Here is an 18,152-nt window from a genome sequence, read left to right as displayed (position 1 = left end):
AAATACGTCAACCCAACAAGTACCTTCGGAGACACCTGTAGAGCACCTTTATAATCACCCAGTTACGTTGTGACGTTTGGTAGCACACAAAGTGTTCCTCCGATAAACGGGAGTTGCATAATCTCATAGTCATAGGAACATGTATAAGTTATGAAGAAAGCAATAGCAACAAACTAAACGATCAAGTGCTAGGCTAACGGAATGGGTCAAGTCAATCACATCATTCTCCTAATGATGTGATCCTGTTAATCAAATGACAACTCATGTCTATGGTTAGGAAACATAACCATCTTTGATCAACGAGCTAGTCAAGTAGAGGCATACTAGTGACGCTCTGTTTTGTCTATGTATTCACACATGTATTATGTTTCCGGTTAATACAATTCTAGCATGAATAATAAACATTTATCATGATATAAGGAAATAAATAATATCTTTATTATTGCCTCTAGGGCATATTTCCTTCACAACAGATAGGCATAATAGCTGGCTCTCTATGCATACATTACATGCTTCGCCGCATCAGGCATGGCTTTGTATGGGAGACTTCAATGAAACGCTTTACGCTTGTGAGCACGTTAGTAGATCGCTTCGACCTGAGGCACAAATGAGAGCCTTCCGAGAAGTTATTGATGATATTGCCTTCCAGGATTTAGGTTGGTCTAGCACAGCGTCTACATGGGACAACCAGCAATCCCGAGAGGCTAATGTAAAAGCAATGCTCGATAGAGGAATTTCGGCAAAGTTTCCAACACATCAGAGTGTGACATCTTAGTTCGATTGAGTCTGATCACTATTTTGTGGTTGCTGAAATACGTGCTTCTCACTCTTTTCGGTCCAGGTCAGCCAAGCAGTTCAGGTATGAGAACGTTTGGCAAACACATATTGACTATGATCGCATGGTGGCCGACATGTGGAGAAGCCGAACACGTTCCCCCGGTCCCCAAGGCCTTGCTGATTCCCTGAAACATCTACAAGGGGTGCTTGAACCGTGGGGTGTTAAGGTGTTTGGAGGTTTAACTCGCAAAGTTCGTCAGTTGCAGAAAAGATTGGACAAACTCCGGCTGTGGTCGGTCGGACGTGGTCCCAATGACGAGGAAAGGAGTATTGCCCAAAAGCTGCGTGAAGCATTAACTCAAGAAGAGATCTGGGTCCGCCAGCGCTCGCGGGTTCCTTTGCTCCGAGATGGCGATCGTAATACATGATATTTTCATGCTCAGGCAGCTCGAAGGAAAAGAATCAATAAAATTCAGGGCCTAATGCATCCAGATGGCTCTGTTTGCATGAATGAAAGTGAAGATAAGGTAGAAATGCAGTCTTTCTACCAAAATTTGTATACTTCCCAAGGATTGGTCGATCCTAGTGGACTTCTTCAGTTCGTTCCTGTCAAAATCTCCGAGGAGATGAACAGGGAACTTATGAAACCTTTTACACCAGCAGAGGTACGGAAAGCCTTATTTCAGATGGCGCCTTCTAAGGCTCCTGGAGTAGATGGTTACACAGGTGGGTTTTTTCAGCGACACTGGGCACTTGTTGGCGACGATGTGACTCGGGGAGTGCTTGATTTTTTGAATGGAGGTGAATTACCGGCGGGGCTCAATGATACTTCCATAACACTTATCCCTAAGGTACGACACCCTCAGTCAATTACACAGTACTGTCCGATTGCTCTCTGTCAGGTGCCATACAAAATTGCAACTAAGGCCGTGACAAACTGAATGAGAGATGATCTGGATGAGGTAATGAGTGAAGAAAAAAGTGCATTTGTACCGGGACGTCTCATTACTGATAATGTTCTAGTAGCTTATAAGACTGTTCACACTATGAAGCGACGAAAGAAAGGGAAAAATTTCTCATGCGCTGTCAAACTAGATATGATGAAGGCCTACGATCGAGTTGAGTGGAATTATCTTGAGGCTATTCTGCTGAAGGTGGGATATGGCACGGGCTTTCTCAGGCTAATTATGAAATGTGTTACTTCAGTTAGATTCTCGGTTAGAGTTAATGGAGAGCTCTTGCCGTACTTTACCCTTTCCAAAGGGCTTCGGCAAGGCGATCAGGTTTCCCCATATCTTTTCCTCCTTTGTGCAGAAGGTTTTTCGTCATTACTCAAATTTTACAATGTGGGATGGATTGATAGAGGAATCAGAGTAAGGTATAGAGCTCCATGGGTTAGCCATATTTTGTTTGCTGATGATAGCTTAATCTTTATCAGTGCAACCCGGTGCACGTAGCCGATGACTCGCCACATCCTTGCTAGCCTATACATACAACACATCACGGAGCAATCGAGCACACTATAGTAACATGTACATTCGAAAGAGCTCCACAAGCTACCAGAGTAGCTCGCCGTCAGCGACGGCAACAACCCTCTTGAGACACAGGGCTGACGGAGGCGAGGGAGATGTTGAGCTTGGTCTGGAGGTCCCTGATGGCAGCCCTTGTCCTCTCGATGGCACGGCTTAGCACCGTTGGTGTCCTGGCTTCTCAACTTCCCTCCCTGCAAATGTGTTCCACTTCATATCTTTGGCATGGCTAGTTCTGATGATTATACGAATTCTGAAAGAAGCGAGTGTGCTCGATTGAACGCACCCTGACTTCAGGCTCTCCAGCAAAACTTCACAGATGTCGTCTTGCTCGTCGCCGTCATCATTCTCAATATCCCCTCGGAGAAGTTCGTTGAACTGCCTATGTAAGATAACAATGATGAATGCTACAGTCTACCTTCTACTTATATTCTGTGAATCAGTTTTCTCAAATCAGATATCAAGCATTAGACCTTAATTTTAGGCCACTTGATTTTGTTTCAGAGCTTCCATAGGAAAGAGCCAACAATTAGGAACAAAAGGAAATGCTGGTCAAAATAGGAAACCTGCTTCCGGTCCTTGTTTGCTGCAAGGACTTTTCCTCAACAAACATTTGTAACACTGGTTATAATTATTTCAGTTCCCAAATTTACAGTACCAATTGCACAGAAGTGTTGTTCCATGTCGCCGCCATCAATGATGAGCATATGTTAGGGAGTGAAGTTATTAACATGCTGATCAACAGAGCATTTGTGTTATAATACAGGAATATAACAAAATAAATAAATAGATGTGATGGCAGTATAGCATGGTTTTTCCAGAAACAGGAATGTGTCATCTCAAATTTTCAGCTTACAACAGAATACTACGTGTTTCGGACATTTGAGTATTATCATGCAATTTAAATAGAGAGTATCTAGTTCATATAAGATGTTGGAAGATATTACAAACCTCATCTACTGCATTATCAAGAATTTCAGATATAGCTGCACACCAAGAGAGAAGTAAAAATATTTTACATGGTGGCATAACCGCAGGTATCTTGAACATCAAACATAATAAAGAAGAAAAGCCATGAGAGTGCCACACCATTTCGAAAAGGTGTGACAAGTCCCGGGAGTCCCGACCCCCGCTTATCCCATGTGTTGAGTCCCGCTGAGATTCGTGCTCTAGTTTGTCGTATGGCAAACAATTTGCAGGGAAGCATGCTTATCCAGATTATTTAAAACAGCTGCGTCGGTCGCAGCACTAGGCATGCAGGTCACTGTGAGCCTATCGAAAGAGACAAGTGAGAGGCAGGTCACTGTACAAAGTCAGATGAATGGAGAGAGAGAAGAATAGACATGAGAGCACTAGTAGAAAAAGGGTCAAATGTGAAGCACATTAATGTCGGTTTGTATTTGAGCCGGCACTAATGTATACATTAGTGCTGGTTCCAACGGCTAGCCGGGCCGCTTTCATTAGTACCGGTTCGTGGCGAACCTACTAATGAGAGTGGTGGCAGGATGTTGTCAGACTGGGGCCCCTCCAGCCCCTTTAGTATCGGTTCTTGGCACGAACCGGTACTAAAGGTCGTCCTACATAAACCCTTCGTCCACCCGAGCTCGCTCTGTTCTTCCCCTTTCCCTCTCCTCTCTGTTCTTCCCCTCTTCCTCTCGAGCTCATCACACATTTTGCCCAAAATTTTTCAAGATTTGAAGGCCCCCATCCATTCAAATGATCACAAAGGTTAGCAACTTTGTCCTTTCATCTCTCATTGCTAGATTAGCTCTTGCAATGCTTTATATAGTGATTAATTTGTGAGTTTAGTAATTTGGGAGGATATATATATGTACTAGTATTTGATTTATATGCAATTTTTTCTAGGAGGTATGTGAACTGGAAATTCCAACCGACCCTATTGTCGAGAGGTTAAATTTAGTTGAAAGAGAAAACGAGTACTTGAAAGAAAAATTGAAAAGAATTGAGGGGGAGAAGATGGAATTGGAGTTGCATGTTGCCGATGTCGTCGATGATCACAAGATCAAGATGGAGAAAATGCGCTTGAAGATTAGAAAGATTAGAAAATATGCCATCGATAGTGAGGCTTGGTATCATTATGCTGTTGGATCCATTGTTACCTTAGTTGCAATCTTGATCGTATTTGTTGTTTCATTTAAATGCTTTAGCTAGAGAGTTATTTGTTTGTTGCATTTAAGTGTTGTATGAACTTTATGTATGAACTTGTATTAATTTGGTCTATTCGGTGTTGTGTAATGAAGATGAGTCGGCAATGGATGTACGATGACCGATGCTCTCCCCAGTTCGTTGAGGACGTGCATACTTTTCTACTTGCGGCTGAGGCAAACAAGCGGGCGGATGGTTTTATGCCTTGTCCATGTGCTCGCTGTAAGAATGGTCACAATTACTCTACGTCAAGAACCATTCACGTCCACCTGTTTACGTCCGGTTTCATGCCCCACTATAATGTTTGGACCAAGCACGGAGAAAGAGGGGTTATGATGGAAGATAATGAAGAAGAAGAGGACGACGACAGCTATCCTGGCCATGGGTTCCCTGAATACGATGATACAACAATGGGGGAAGAAGCTGAGCCGGTAATGCGGGAAGAAGCTGAGCCGGCAATGCGGGAAGAAGCTGAAGAAGAGGCATCAGATGAGCCCGTTGATGATCTAGGTCGGGCCATTGCTGATGCAAAGAGAAACTGCGCAAGTGATTTGGAGAAGAAGAAGTTGCAGCGCATGTTAGAGGAGCACAAAAAATTGTTGTACCCGAATTGCGTAGGTGACAAGAAAAAGCTGGGCACCACACTGGAATTGCTGCAATGGAAGGCAGAGAATGGTGTATCTGACAAGGGATTTGGAAAGTTGCTGGTAATGATAAAGGATATGCTTCCAAAGGACAACGAATTGCCCGAGAGTACGTACGAAGCAAAGAAGGTTGTCTGCCCTCTAGGGTTAGAGGTGCAGAAGATACATGCATGCCCTAATGATTGCATCCTCTACCACGGTGAGTACGAGGATTTGAACGCTTGCCCGGTATGTGGTGCATTGCGCTATAAGATCAGCCGCGATGACCCTGGTGATGTCGAGGGCGAGCGCCCCAGGAAGAAGATTCCTGCCAAGGTGATGTGGTATGCTCCTATAATACCACGGTTGAAACGTTTGTTCCAAAACAAAGAGCATGCCAAGGAGATGCGATGGCACAGAGAAGACCGTAAGAAAGACGGAAAGTTGAGAGTACCCGCTGACGGGTCGCAGTGGAGAAAAATCGAAAGAAAGTACGGGAAGGAGTTTGCAGATGACGCAAGGAGCGTATGGTTTGGTCTAAGCGCAGATGGCATTAATCCTTTTGGGGAGCAGAGCAGCAACCATAGCACCTGGCCTGTGACTCTATGTTTGTATAACCTTCCTCCTTGGTTGTGCATGAAGCGGAAGTTCGTTATGATGTCAGTGCTCATCCAAGGCCCTAAGCAACCCGGCAACGACATTGATGTGTACCTAAGGCCATTAGTTGAAGAACTGTTACAACTGTGGAATGGAACAGGTGTACGTGCATGGGATGAGCACATGGGGGAAGAATTTGACCTAAAGGTGTTGCTGTTTGTGACCATCAATGATTGGCCTGCTCTCAGTAACCTTTCAGGACAGACAAACAAGGGATACCGCGAATGCACGCACTGTTTGGACGATACCGACAGTATATATTTGGCTAATTGTAAGAAGAATGTGTACCTGGGACATCGTCGATTTCTTTCGAGCAGGCATCCCGTAAGAAAGAAAGGCAAGCATTTCAAAGGTGAGGCGGATCACCGGACGAAGCCTCGCCACCGTACTGGTGCTGATGTACATGATATGGTCAAGGATTTGAAGGTGGTCTTTGGAAAGGGTCCTGGTGAACAACCTGTTCTGAATGACGCTGACGGAGGCGCACCCATGTGGAAGAAGAAATCTATATTTTAGGACCTGCCCTATTGGAAAGACCTAGAGGTCCGCTCCGCAATCGACGTGATGCACGTGACGAAGAATCTTTGTGTGAACCTGCTTGGCTTCTTGGGCGTGTATGGGAAGACAAAAGATACACCTGAGGCACGAGAGGACCAGCAACGTATGCACGGAAAAGACGGCATACATCAGGGTCATGCAAGCTACGCTCTTACCAAAGAAGAGAAGGAAATCTTCTTTGAATGCCTGCTCGGTATTAAGGTACCGTCTGGCTTCTCGTCGAATATAAAGGGAATAATAACCATGGCAGAGAAAAAGTTCCAGAACCTAAAGTCTCATGACTGCCATGTGATTATGACGCAACTGCTTTCGGTTGCATTGAGGGGGCTTCTACCGGAAAACGTTAGATTAGCCATTGTGAAGCTATGTGCATTTCTCAATGCAATCTCTCAGAAGGTAATCGATCCAGAAATCATACCAAGTTAGAGAATGATTTTGTGCAATGTCTTGTCAGTTTTGAGTTGGTGTTCCCACCATCCTTCTTCAACATCATGACGCACGTCCTAGTTCACCTATGCGAAGAGATTAACATTTTGGGTCCTGTATTTCTACACAATATGTTCCCCTTTGAGAGGTTCATGGGAGTCTTAAAGAAATATGTTCATAATCGTGCTAGGCCAGAAGGAAGCATCTCCAAGGGCCGTCAAAATGAGGAGGTCATTGAGTTTTGTATTGACTTTATTCCTAACCTTAAGCCGATTGGTGTTCCTGAATCGCGGCATAAGGGCAGACTGGATGGAAAAGGCACGCTAGGAGGGGAACAAATAATATGTATGGACGGACATTCTCTCACTGAAGCACACTACACAGTTCTACAGAATTCCGCCTTGGTGGCTCCGTATATGGATGAACACAAGAATTTGCTACGCTCCAAACACCCGGAGCGGTCTGATGACTGGATTACAAGTGAACAAACCAGGAGTTTCGCAATGACACCTCTATTGAAGATGACCTGTACTTGCTGTCCCAGTTACCATCTTTGAATATAATGACTTTCAAAGGGTACGGGATAAATGGTAATACATTTTACACGATCGCCCAAGATAAGAAGAGCACCAACCAAAACAGTGGTGTCCGCTTTGATGCAAAAACCAAGACGGGAAAGGAAACATATTATGGTTATATACAGGACATATGGGAACTTGACTATCGACGTGGTTTGAAGGTCCCTTTGTTTCGGTGCAAATGGGTCAATATGACACGAGGCGGGGTAACGGAAGACCCGCAGTACGGAATGACAACAGTGGATCTCAACAATCTTGCGTATGCAGACGAACCATTCGTCCTAGCCAATGATGTGGCACAGGTTTTCTATGTGAAGGACATGTCTACCAAGCCAAGAAATAAAAAAGATAAGGAAGCGAATGCATCGTACGATGAGCCAAAGCGGCACATAGTTCTTTCTGGAAAGAGAAACATCGTGAGAGTGGATGACAAGACAGACAAGTCAGAAAATTATGAAAAGTTTAATGAAATTGCTCCATTCACAGTGAATATTGACCCGAGCATCCCGTTAAATGATGAAGATTTTCCATGGTTACGGCGCAAAGGGACACACGCGAAGAAATAGTTTCACACCCAAAGATCTGGGATGTGATCAGCTTCACTATCATCACTTTCTTCTGTGTTTCACACCCAAAAGGGAATCTCTGTAATAGTTAGAGTAGTTAATTATGTGTTTTGGCATTTGAAACGCGAAGAAATTTTATGTGCAAACAAATTCTTTCATGCCTTTACTGATTTTTAAAGTTAAGTTATTCACAAACTAGTGATTCACACTAATTTCAAATAATTCAAAATTTAAACTATTCAAATTTGAAAACTACGGGCACTAACAGAAAGTTTGTAATTTTTTGTACCTAAAGCAAAAATATTCACAAAGAAACTCTAAATACACAAAAAAACAACTCAAAAATAAATAAAGCAAAAAAATAAAAAAAGCCCGCCTACTAGGCCAGAGCGGCCTGCATACGACTAGAAACCCAACCTGTTATTGTTGGGCCAGGATGCAGGCCCGCAAAGGCCCAGTAGGCCAACAGGGCAGCACAGAACATGTAGGCCCAGTAGGCCTGCTTTGGAGAGGAGCTCGAGAGAGCTACCGCACGGGGGTTTATAAACCAGTGCGGTCGCCCCTCGGCTAGCGAGGTGGGACTAAACTTGCGCACCGCACCTGCGCCAGCGCACCCCCTTTAGTATCGGGTCGTGGCACCAACCGGTACTAAAGGGGGGGCCTTTAGTACCGGTTGGAGCCACCACCCGGTACTAAAGGGGGTCGCTTCCCGCCGCTTGGCCTGGCCAAAACAGGCCTTTAGTACCGGTTGGTGGCTCCAACCGGTACTAAAGGCCCCTCCTATATAAACAACACTTACGAAAATTTCAGTTTCTCATCTGCTTCTTCTCCTCTGCACCATCACCCTCCGCCCCCGTACGTCTCCATCCCTCGTCGCCGCCCCCGTCGCCGCCCCGTCCCCGACGTCACCGCCGCCCCGTCCCGGCCCGTCCCGCGTCGTCCCCGTCCCCGTCGTCGCCGCCCCGTACGTCCCCGTCGTCGCCGCCGCCCCGGCCCGTACGTCCCCGTCCCCGTCATCGCCGCCATGTCCCTGTCCCCATCGTCGTCATCCCCGTCGTCGCCGCGCTCGTCGCCGTCCCGTCGCCTCTCGCCTCGCCGGTAAGCACACACACACACATTTTTTGTTTTTTAGTTATACAAATATTTAGAAATTTTTCTGTTTTTTAGAAATTGTTAGAAATTTTTCTGTTTTTTTAAATAGTTAGAAATGTTAGAATTGTTAGAATAGATAGAAATGTTAGAATTGTTAGAATAGTTAGAAATGTTAGAATTGTTAGAAATTTTTCTGTTTTTTAGTTATAGAAATAGTTATAAAAAATTTAGAATTGTTAGAAATTTTTCTGTTTTTTAGAAATTGTTAGAAATGTTTCTGTTTTTCAGAAATAGTTAGAAATGTTAGAATTGTTAGAATAGTTAATAATGTTAGAATTGTTAGAAATTTTTCTGTTTTTTAGTTATAGAAATAGTTATAAAAAAGTTAGAAATTTTTCTTTTTTTTAGTTCTAGAAATATTAGAAAAATGTTATAGAAATGTTAGTTATATAGAAATGTTAGAAATTTTAGTTATCAAAATCCAATCATTAAAAAATGTTACTTTTTGCTGGCATATAGCTAGTATTTGTTCTCGACGATGCCCAGCCCGCATCCTCGCCGTCGACCCGTCCGCGACGACGTCCGACTGACCCATGTCCGGGACTGGGCTCTGCCGGGCTGGCACTGGGAGGTGCTGCCTGGAGGGGCACGCCGCTTGATGAGGAACCCGGCCCCGGGTCCCGTCATCGACCCTGATCTCATTTGGTGGCGTTCGCGGGGGCCAGTTTCAGTGCGGAGGAAGCCGGCCCCGCCGGAGGTGGTACGTCGCCGTGTCAGGGAGGAGGACGAGCACGTCCATCGCTACATGGTTGCGTTAAAGGGCGGCAGGTTCTCCAATACCTGGCAGTTTCTTCAGGGATCTCACTTCAGCTATGATCCTGTGAGGGTTCCTTCTCTTTGGGTGTCCACCGCCCGGGCCGCATGAACCGCGAGTGTCCTAGATTCTTCTGTAGTATTCGATCTTTATTAGCTACCTAGCCAGTGATGTACTCGATATATAATATTCAAGACGATGTATTCGAGATTATATATTATTCGAGACGATGTATTCGAGATTATATCTATTATTCGACACGATGTATTTGAGATTATATCTATTATTCGAGACGATGTATTCGAGATTATATCTATTATTCGAGACGATGTATTCGAGATTATATCTATTATTCGAGACGATGTAATTTGAATACTAAATTGTTTCATATTTCTTTTGGCATAGTTAAATAAAAGCTATGGCGGACAATACCGACAGAGAGGGAGAACAGACCATGTTCGATATAATACGCGGGCCAGATGATGATCAGAGTGAAGAAGATTATGACGGCTCCGAATTTCTAAACAACACCGGAGAGGGTGATATGGTATTCGATCGCGACGACCGAATTGATGAAGTCATGAACTACGATTATGACAACACCGGAGAGGTATATATATTTATATAAGCAGGCATCTGGTGATCATCACATGTTTTAAATGAGTTGAAGATATATTAACGAATCGATCTTTCTTCTTTCAGCCATCCGGATCGAGCAAATCTTCAGGCAACAGGACGAAACGAGGCCCGAACAAAAAGTTGAAGGAGGGCGTAAAGTATAATATCGAGGCAATCAAACCTAATGGCGAACCATTAGCGCCTAAGAAGATTGCGGACAAGTTCATTCGTCAGTGCGGAGTTCTTGTGAAGCACCAACTCCCGATCTCCCTTCAAGAATGGAGAGAGCCAGCAAAGCCACGTCCAGATCTTACCTTTGTCGATGACAGACAAAAAAGTCTGCTTTGGGATACTCTCATGGAACATTTCACCCTACCAGATCATTTCACAGAAGCAGATCTGCTGAAAGTCAAGGACGCTGCTCTTAAGAAGATGGCGGTTGCATTCAAGAACCACAAGAATCGTGAATGGGACAAGTACGTCAAGGGAGGAAGGAAGACTCCAGTATTCGAGGGAACACTAGAGAATCAAAGTGCTCATTGGGACGATTTCGTGAAATTCAAGGATTCAGAATTATCTAAGGAACGGTCAAGAATAAACAAGGCCAATGCCGCAAAAAAGGATAAGTTCCATAAGCTGGGGCCAGGTGGCTATGCGCTGGGAATGCCTAAGTGGGATAAGTCTGAGAAAAAGATGCTAGATGCAAGTGTCACTCCAGAAACATTGAGCTGGCCCCCCAGGTGCAGGACTTGGTTCTATGCGCATGGGGGGAGTTGGACCCGAAAACAGGCAAAGTTTCCAAGAAGGCATGTCTGGACGGAGCCAAAGTTAAGCGACTTGTTGCAATAGAAGAGGCTCGATCCGGGTTGTTCGAGCCCAACAGAGAGAACGACGAGCTTACGCGTGCCCTGGGAAATCCTGAACACCCGGGAAGAACACGAGGCATGGGCGCTATTCCGTGGTATGAGGGGTTTTTGGACTGGAACGCCGACTACAGAACCCGTGCGAGAAAGAAGATTGTGGAGGAGAAGAAGAGGAAGATGGAGGAGGAGCAGAGGAAGCTCGACTATGAACGCCTCCAAGGCCTAGAATCAGCGCACGCGGACTTGGCAATCAAATTCCAGCGGCAGCAGGAGCAGATTGACTCACTTAGCCAGCAAAGGGGGTCTCAGCAGCTGCAGCAGCTAGCGGATGATCCAGCATTGGATACCACCGCCCCATCCATGCCGAGAAGCAGCGTGGGTTCCGCCCCGTTTGACGCAATGCTGGATAGATAACCCATGGATGACATCGCGGAGAACACTAACTGCGAGCTACACTTCAAAATTAAGAACATATCCATGAAGGTGGCGGACGGCATTGCTTATACAAATTCCCCCGATGCAACCTTCCATTGCAACCCGATTCCCGCAGGCTATGCTCGTGTCGTGGTTGATGAGGTGGTGGACCAATATTCGGGGCTAGAGCTTGACATTCCTGGAGGTGACGAGGAGCACACACTCGGAGATGCCAAACATCATATCATCCTATGGAGAAAGGATTGCATCATCTTTCGAAGGCCACCGACACCGCGTCACCCGACTCCTCGTCGAAGTCCGCCACCGAGTCAGCAGACTCCCGCTCCTCCAAGTCCACCAACGCGTGAGGCCACTCCTCCTCCTCCAAGTCCGGCGAAGTGTCAGGCCACTCCTCCTCCAAGTCCGACACAGCGTCAGACGTCCACTCCTCCTCCAAGTCTGGCACAACCTCAGGCCACTGCAAGTCCAGCACAGCTTCAGGGCACTCCTCCTCGTCCAACTCAGCCCCGTGAGCCGTCTCCGCCGCCTCAGCAATCGCAGAAGAGACACCCCGTTGCTATGGTGCGTAGCGGTACGAGTCGAGGTCATAGTACAGGAAGTACAGGCGGAGGCAAGCGATATAAATATGCTCCAAACCTCACTACTACTCTTCCGGAGAGGGCTTACGACAGGACCGAGGACCAAACCAATGCCATAGTGCGGGCAGAAGTCGACGCCCATTTTGGACCGAAACCACCACCGCCGCCAAGGGAGAAAGTGCCTGTGGAAGTAGTTGACCACTTCATTCGTATGGCTCAACCACCAGCTCCTCAGCCTGTTGACACAGACTATGAGCGCCACATCAGGAAGTTACATCGACAACGTCTACAGAAGGAGGCGAGCTCGAGCTCGAGCAAACAACAAGCAGCTGTCAAAAAATGCGGGAAAACCGTTGCCCAGCTAGGAGAACAGGCGGCGCAATCGATCCCCCTGCTTGTTGTGCCGCCAACAACACGTGACAGTACGCGCGCCCAATATTATTGTGGCCAAACAGTTTACGTTCCCGAGGTGGGCGATGTGGTAATAACCCAGGAGCATATAATGCAGGCTGAAACTCTCAAAATCACTGTTGGACAACTCCTCGAGATCGAGGACATGCCTGTGCTTACAGAGGAGGAAATAAAACAAAAATATGCCCGGGGCCAACCTATGGTCAAGCCAGAAGAGGTCAAGAAGCTCCCAACAAGAATGTATGAATTGCATCAATGGTACATGGACATTACCAAGAGATCCGATCGAGAGTCCCTCATGGTGCAAGTCAGAAAGGATCATTACTACCATGAGAAACCTATGACCGTTGAGTATTCTGAACTGTTTCAGTTATACAATCAAGACGCACTCGACAAATCTATCGTCAGTTGCTATTGTCTGTAAGTGATTTCTTTCTGTAATTTATGTCTCAAGCTAGCTGTAGTGATCCTTTTGATCAATCATTACCTGTAATTATCCTCACTATATTCTTTTCTGTGGTATTATGCAGGATGAAGATGTATGAAATGAGAAAAGGTGGATGCTATGGCATTGGGTTCATTGACCCAAACACCGTTAATGAATACACATGGACAATAAACAAGCATCATGAAAAGCAGGTAGAGGACAGCATGCTAGAGTTTTGAAGCGCCTCAAATACAATGAAGATATACTAGTTCCTTACAACTTCCAGTGAGTCACACTTTCTTGTACTACAAATTCTCTGTTTTTTCCTACTAGCTAGCTACATGTTTTTGCTTACATATGCCCGCTTAATTAAGACATGCAAACGTGTGTGCATGCAGATTTCACTGGATCTTGTGTATCATTAAAGTTGACGCCGGAACAGTTCAAATACTGGACTCACTACTCAAAGCAAATAGTGACTATAACATCTTGTTTGGGATAGTCAACAGGTAATTTCAATCATTATTAACTATATATCTCGGCCTATTTAGTTCGTCATTTCATGATATGAACTATTTAATAACCCCTTTATTCATTTTCTTTGTCGGCGGGCAGGGCTTGGGCAAGGTTCATCAGCGTCACGGAAGGCGAATGGAAACGACAGCTGAAATGGTTTCGACCCAAGGTAAGTAATTAAGTAGTACTAGCTAGCTAGCTAGCTGCCATCTCTTTAATTATCATGCTTGATTAATTATTATCTGATCAAATTAAATTCCATTCTCATAATAAAGGCCCTGAAGCAGGCGCAGGGGACTAATCTGTGTGCATTCTGCGTTTGCGAGAACATTCGCATGATGGCGTCCGAAAGGAGCAGATCTCAAAGACAGGAATGGGTACGCTTGTCAGAACACTATTCACAATTTTTACACCATTATCGATATCTAGTCACACAAGTAATACACGTGCATATTGATCTCCTTCTTAACAGTTCAAAGAGGTGCGGGACAAGCTCCTAGAAACGGAGTGCGTAGAAGCACTTCAAGAGGAAATAGCGGGATTTTTGCTCGACCAGGTCATAAATCCGAAGGGAGAATACTATTAATCACTACCGCCCCCATCGACCAGGTCATGAACCACTTCCAATTGTCATCGTGCTCCGAAGGCACCAATTAGGCTAATGCCACTGGCTCCGAAGGCAACATGCATATGTAGGAGAAATTGTATATAGCTATACATGTGTGTATGTGTGAATTAATATGGTGGTTTGTGAGACACTGATGATATATATATGATTGGTTCTACTAGAAATTCTATTTATATATATATATATATATGCATAACATGTACAATGTGTAGTATCGTAAAATACCAGCAAACGAAAAAGAATTAAAATGGAAAACACAAAATTAAATGAAAAAGAAATCATAAAACCATAAAAACCCCAAACATTTTAGTACCGGTTGGTGTTACCAACCGGTACTAAAAGGCTCCCGGCCCCCGGAGCTAGCTCGTGCCACGTGGTTGCCCTTTAGCACCGGTTCGTGCTGAACCGGTACTAAAGTGGGGGGGCCTTTAGTGACCACACTTTAGTGCCGGTTATGGAACCGGCACTAAAGGGCCTTACGAACCGGTGCTATTGCCCGGTTCTGCACTAGTGGAGAGAGAAGATGTTTTGTGTCTTCCATGCGAACATGTGTCAGAGAGAGGAGTAATGAGAGGAGAGAGGGGCCATAGGGAAAATAAGAGAAGTGAGGAGAGAACAGTTTTACTAAAAGAGAGAAAGTTGTTCGTGTTAGATTTTTATTAGGTTCATTTCCTTTCGGCTTTCTCCTTAGTGGTACTTTGCACTTTTGACGTATCAGTGTTGTGCCCATGGGAGTTATTAATAAGCGGAGTCATGGTCAACTTTGTTGTCTACTTTATTCACTGGAGTCACGGGAATGCGTAGTGGCTAGAACGTGGCCGAGTCAGAGGAATCTCGAATAAACAATGCCCTATAGGGCCGCTCAGATTACTGTTTATGTCCTCTGCTAATCACAAACGAGTGGCAGGCAATGGTCCATATCTCAAGAGAAACTGAAATGACGCGAATGGTGGGATAGTGGGGTGTCTGTACACCCAGGAGTCAAAAATCCAGTCTCTTAGTTTTTCTACCTTCTTATCCAACAAACATTCCAATGTGAAGCATTTGATTTCTACTGAGTGGTCAAACTATAATCTTCCCCAAACAGAAATAGCAAGGGAGAAATGGATAACATGTGCTTTTAGTATTAGTGCAACCAAGTTACTCAGATAAACCAGCAAGCAATTCATCTTATCTCCACTCAGGCCAAATATCATACCAAACCAGCAAGGTATTCATCTTATCTCCCATCAGATTAAATATTGTGACAAACCAGCAAGCAATTCATCTTATCTCCACTCAGGCCAAATATCATACGAAACCAGCAAGGTATTCATCTTATCTCCCATCAGGTTAAATATCGTGACAAACCAGCAAGCAATGCATCTTGTAGTTACCTGGTACCCTTTGTTCCGACAAACTGAAGACTATCATAAAATTACATCTCCACCACACCAAACCACATCAAAGAATGGATGGGCAAGGGCGCCAAACCTCCGAATGCCCACTTGTAGGAGGTCAGGTTGGTGTGGAAGAACTTGGGGTGCACGCAGGCCGACGTGGCTGTGCCGCAGTGCCTTGAACAACCGGAGTTGTGCACCGCGCTACCCTTGTGCTTCCAGAGCACTGCCACCCGCAGCAACCGATTTAAAATGTTTTGATGTGCATGTGCACATTATCAACACTGTCAAGGGCAAATGGAAACCATGTATCAATAACCAAGAATGAAGGAAGTCATGCAAGAAATGCATTGATCAGGTCAAATTCGATAACCTGGAAGCTATCACAATCTACAAGATCTCCTGATGCAATTCTCTTCTCGTATTCCACCATTGGACCATCTCGTGGAACATCTGCACAGTTTGGGACAGTAATCAGGTTAATTCAAATGCCTTCAGCAGAAAATAGAAAGGGCCCCAAGCACAAAAATGTAATGAAAAATGAAACCTTTAATTGGATCAACTGATAACCAAATGAAATGGCATATGGAAGAGGCTTAAATATCATTGAGTGAGAAGAATTATATGCTAAATTTATAAATAACTGAGATGAATATTATAAAGTGTTTGGAGCTAAGGCTCCAACTTAGCGAAAAGTAGACGCGGGCTCCAAACCTATCCTATAAAAAAGACATCAAGCTAAGTAACTAAGCTAAAATTCTACCATTGATCCTCGGAAGTGCAAAACCTTTTAACATAATAGTAAGATGGTTTAGTTTTGCTTGGTCAGGTTTGCCTCTAAATCAATTTAACACTATGTAATGACCTAAAATAGTCTAATGCTCCAGAGACTATTTCATTTGCTGGCAATGGAAGCTGGTTAAGTAGCATTCAAATTAATGGGAGGAGGATGTGAGCATTAAGAAGGTGAGAACATATCCTCCAATTCACAGATTCACTTATTTTCGTCAGCAGAGATATGTTTCTCAGCTTCTCCGAATTCCATGTGACATGAATGTATGATTAAATATCAAGAGACGAAACAGCACATAAACCATACAGTGTCAATCAGGAGAAGATCATCCAAAAGAAAAATCAAAGAAAGAGAAGAAAAGGAAAGTGAACAGCTAAAATCCAAGGACCAAACACTCAACAAACAGCCAAAATACCCCAGCAAAAATCCAAAGGAGCAGAAAAAGCAAGAAGAAGAAACCAAAAGAGAAATAGGAGATGTCCATCATATAATGGGTATGAAAGAAATTAGCCAACTACTCCCTCCGTTCCAAATTAGTTGACTTGGATTTACCTAGATATGGATGTATCTAACACTAAAACATGTCTAGATATATCCGTATCTAGACAAATTTGAGTCAACTAATTCGGAACGGATGAAGTACTTGCAGTCAATAGAATCAGCATTTTTCGTGGAAAACCGAAAGAGAAGTGTGGATCTTACCCGGCCAAGTGAAGGGGCCTTGACCTGGCCCCACTCTCTCATGACGCCGGTGAGGAACATGCCCCTGCGAAGCTCCAATTTCAACAATTAAACCATCAATTGCAAAAGTCAAATAACCCATGCTTGATTTTTTGAAGCTAGTCTAGCCAACACATGGGTCCCCTATCTGCAGCGCATCTGAGCCCGGGCAAACAAAGCGGCGTTGGGATTTCGCGGAAACAATGGAGGCTGGGGACCGAAGAGACGAAGCATGGAACTCACGGATGGAGGGAGAGGGGCCCTTGTTAGCGTCGGCCTTCAGAAGATACGGAAGTCGAGGGATCGACCACTGCCGCCAACGCCGGCTATGCCGCCGGTCATCACCATGCGGCGCAGACGAGGCGTGGTGGAGACGAGCAACATGAGAAGGTGGTGGTGGTTCTCCCCTCCCGCTCGGTTCGATCTGGACGGCGGGACGCCGCGTCTCCAGGCTGCCGCCTCGCTCGGGGAAGATGCCGCCGGGAGGAAGATGCACACGAGTGAGAGGAGAGGTTGCGTGTGGAGGCAGAGAACGTGGAGTGGGTTGGGCTGCGTACGTGCGTACCGAGGCCTTTTACTTCCCTCATAAGATTTCTTTCTTTTTCTCAATTGTACGGCGTACGTGGGTTGGACGACGCACAGTAAAGCCTTGCCACGTGGACAGCGCGAGAAGGCGCCCTTGATGCGCAGCTGAATGGTTTTAATTCTACCTTCTCTTACTAGTAAGCTTGCACGTGCAACGCACGTCTTAGCTACAATACATTAAATCTAGGCAAACGATTTTACCCAGCCGACCGACAGAGTCAGCCGGTCGTGCGCGAGGTCATCGGATCGTGAGAGATCGTGTCTCCCGTCGTGTCCCGATTCACCATATCTCTTGTCCTCTTGTTTTGCTTGCTCTCACCATCTCATCCTCCCTTGTTCACCCATTCCCCTCCCTTGGCTCCACACCTCCCCCCTAGAGCTGCAAGCAGGTAGGGGCGAGGTATACACAGGCG

The 18,152-nt window shown here is 45.2% G+C and overlaps 2 long non-coding RNA genes across 2 annotated transcripts; both read right to left on the bottom strand.

The window, feature by feature from the left end:
- Positions 1–2,172: 2,172 nt before the first annotated feature.
- On the bottom strand, positions 2,173–3,635 carry LOC147962607 (uncharacterized). Its single transcript, XR_015612210.1, has 2 exons — positions 2,593–3,635; positions 2,173–2,500 (listed from the first exon to the last, which is right to left on the bottom strand). It is a non-coding gene; the product is annotated as an uncharacterized LOC147962607 (long non-coding RNA).
- An 11,153-nt stretch (positions 3,636–14,788) lies between these two features.
- LOC147962606 (uncharacterized) lies at positions 14,789–17,676 on the bottom strand. The gene is made up of 4 exons (XR_015611810.1): positions 17,398–17,676; positions 17,137–17,200; positions 16,015–16,094; positions 14,789–15,925 (listed from the first exon to the last, which is right to left on the bottom strand). It is a non-coding gene; the product is annotated as an uncharacterized LOC147962606 (long non-coding RNA).
- Between the last annotated feature and the right edge of the window lie 476 nt (positions 17,677–18,152).

Source organism: Triticum urartu, chromosome 7A (assembly GCF_056163025.1).
Source record: "Triticum urartu cultivar PI428250 chromosome 7A, HENAU_Tu73, whole genome shotgun sequence".
In the NCBI taxonomy this organism is placed as follows: domain Eukaryota; kingdom Viridiplantae; phylum Streptophyta; class Magnoliopsida; order Poales; family Poaceae; genus Triticum; species Triticum urartu.
The sequence above is the reverse complement of the archived record's forward strand: the minus strand, read 5'-3'. Positions and strand labels throughout refer to the sequence as shown.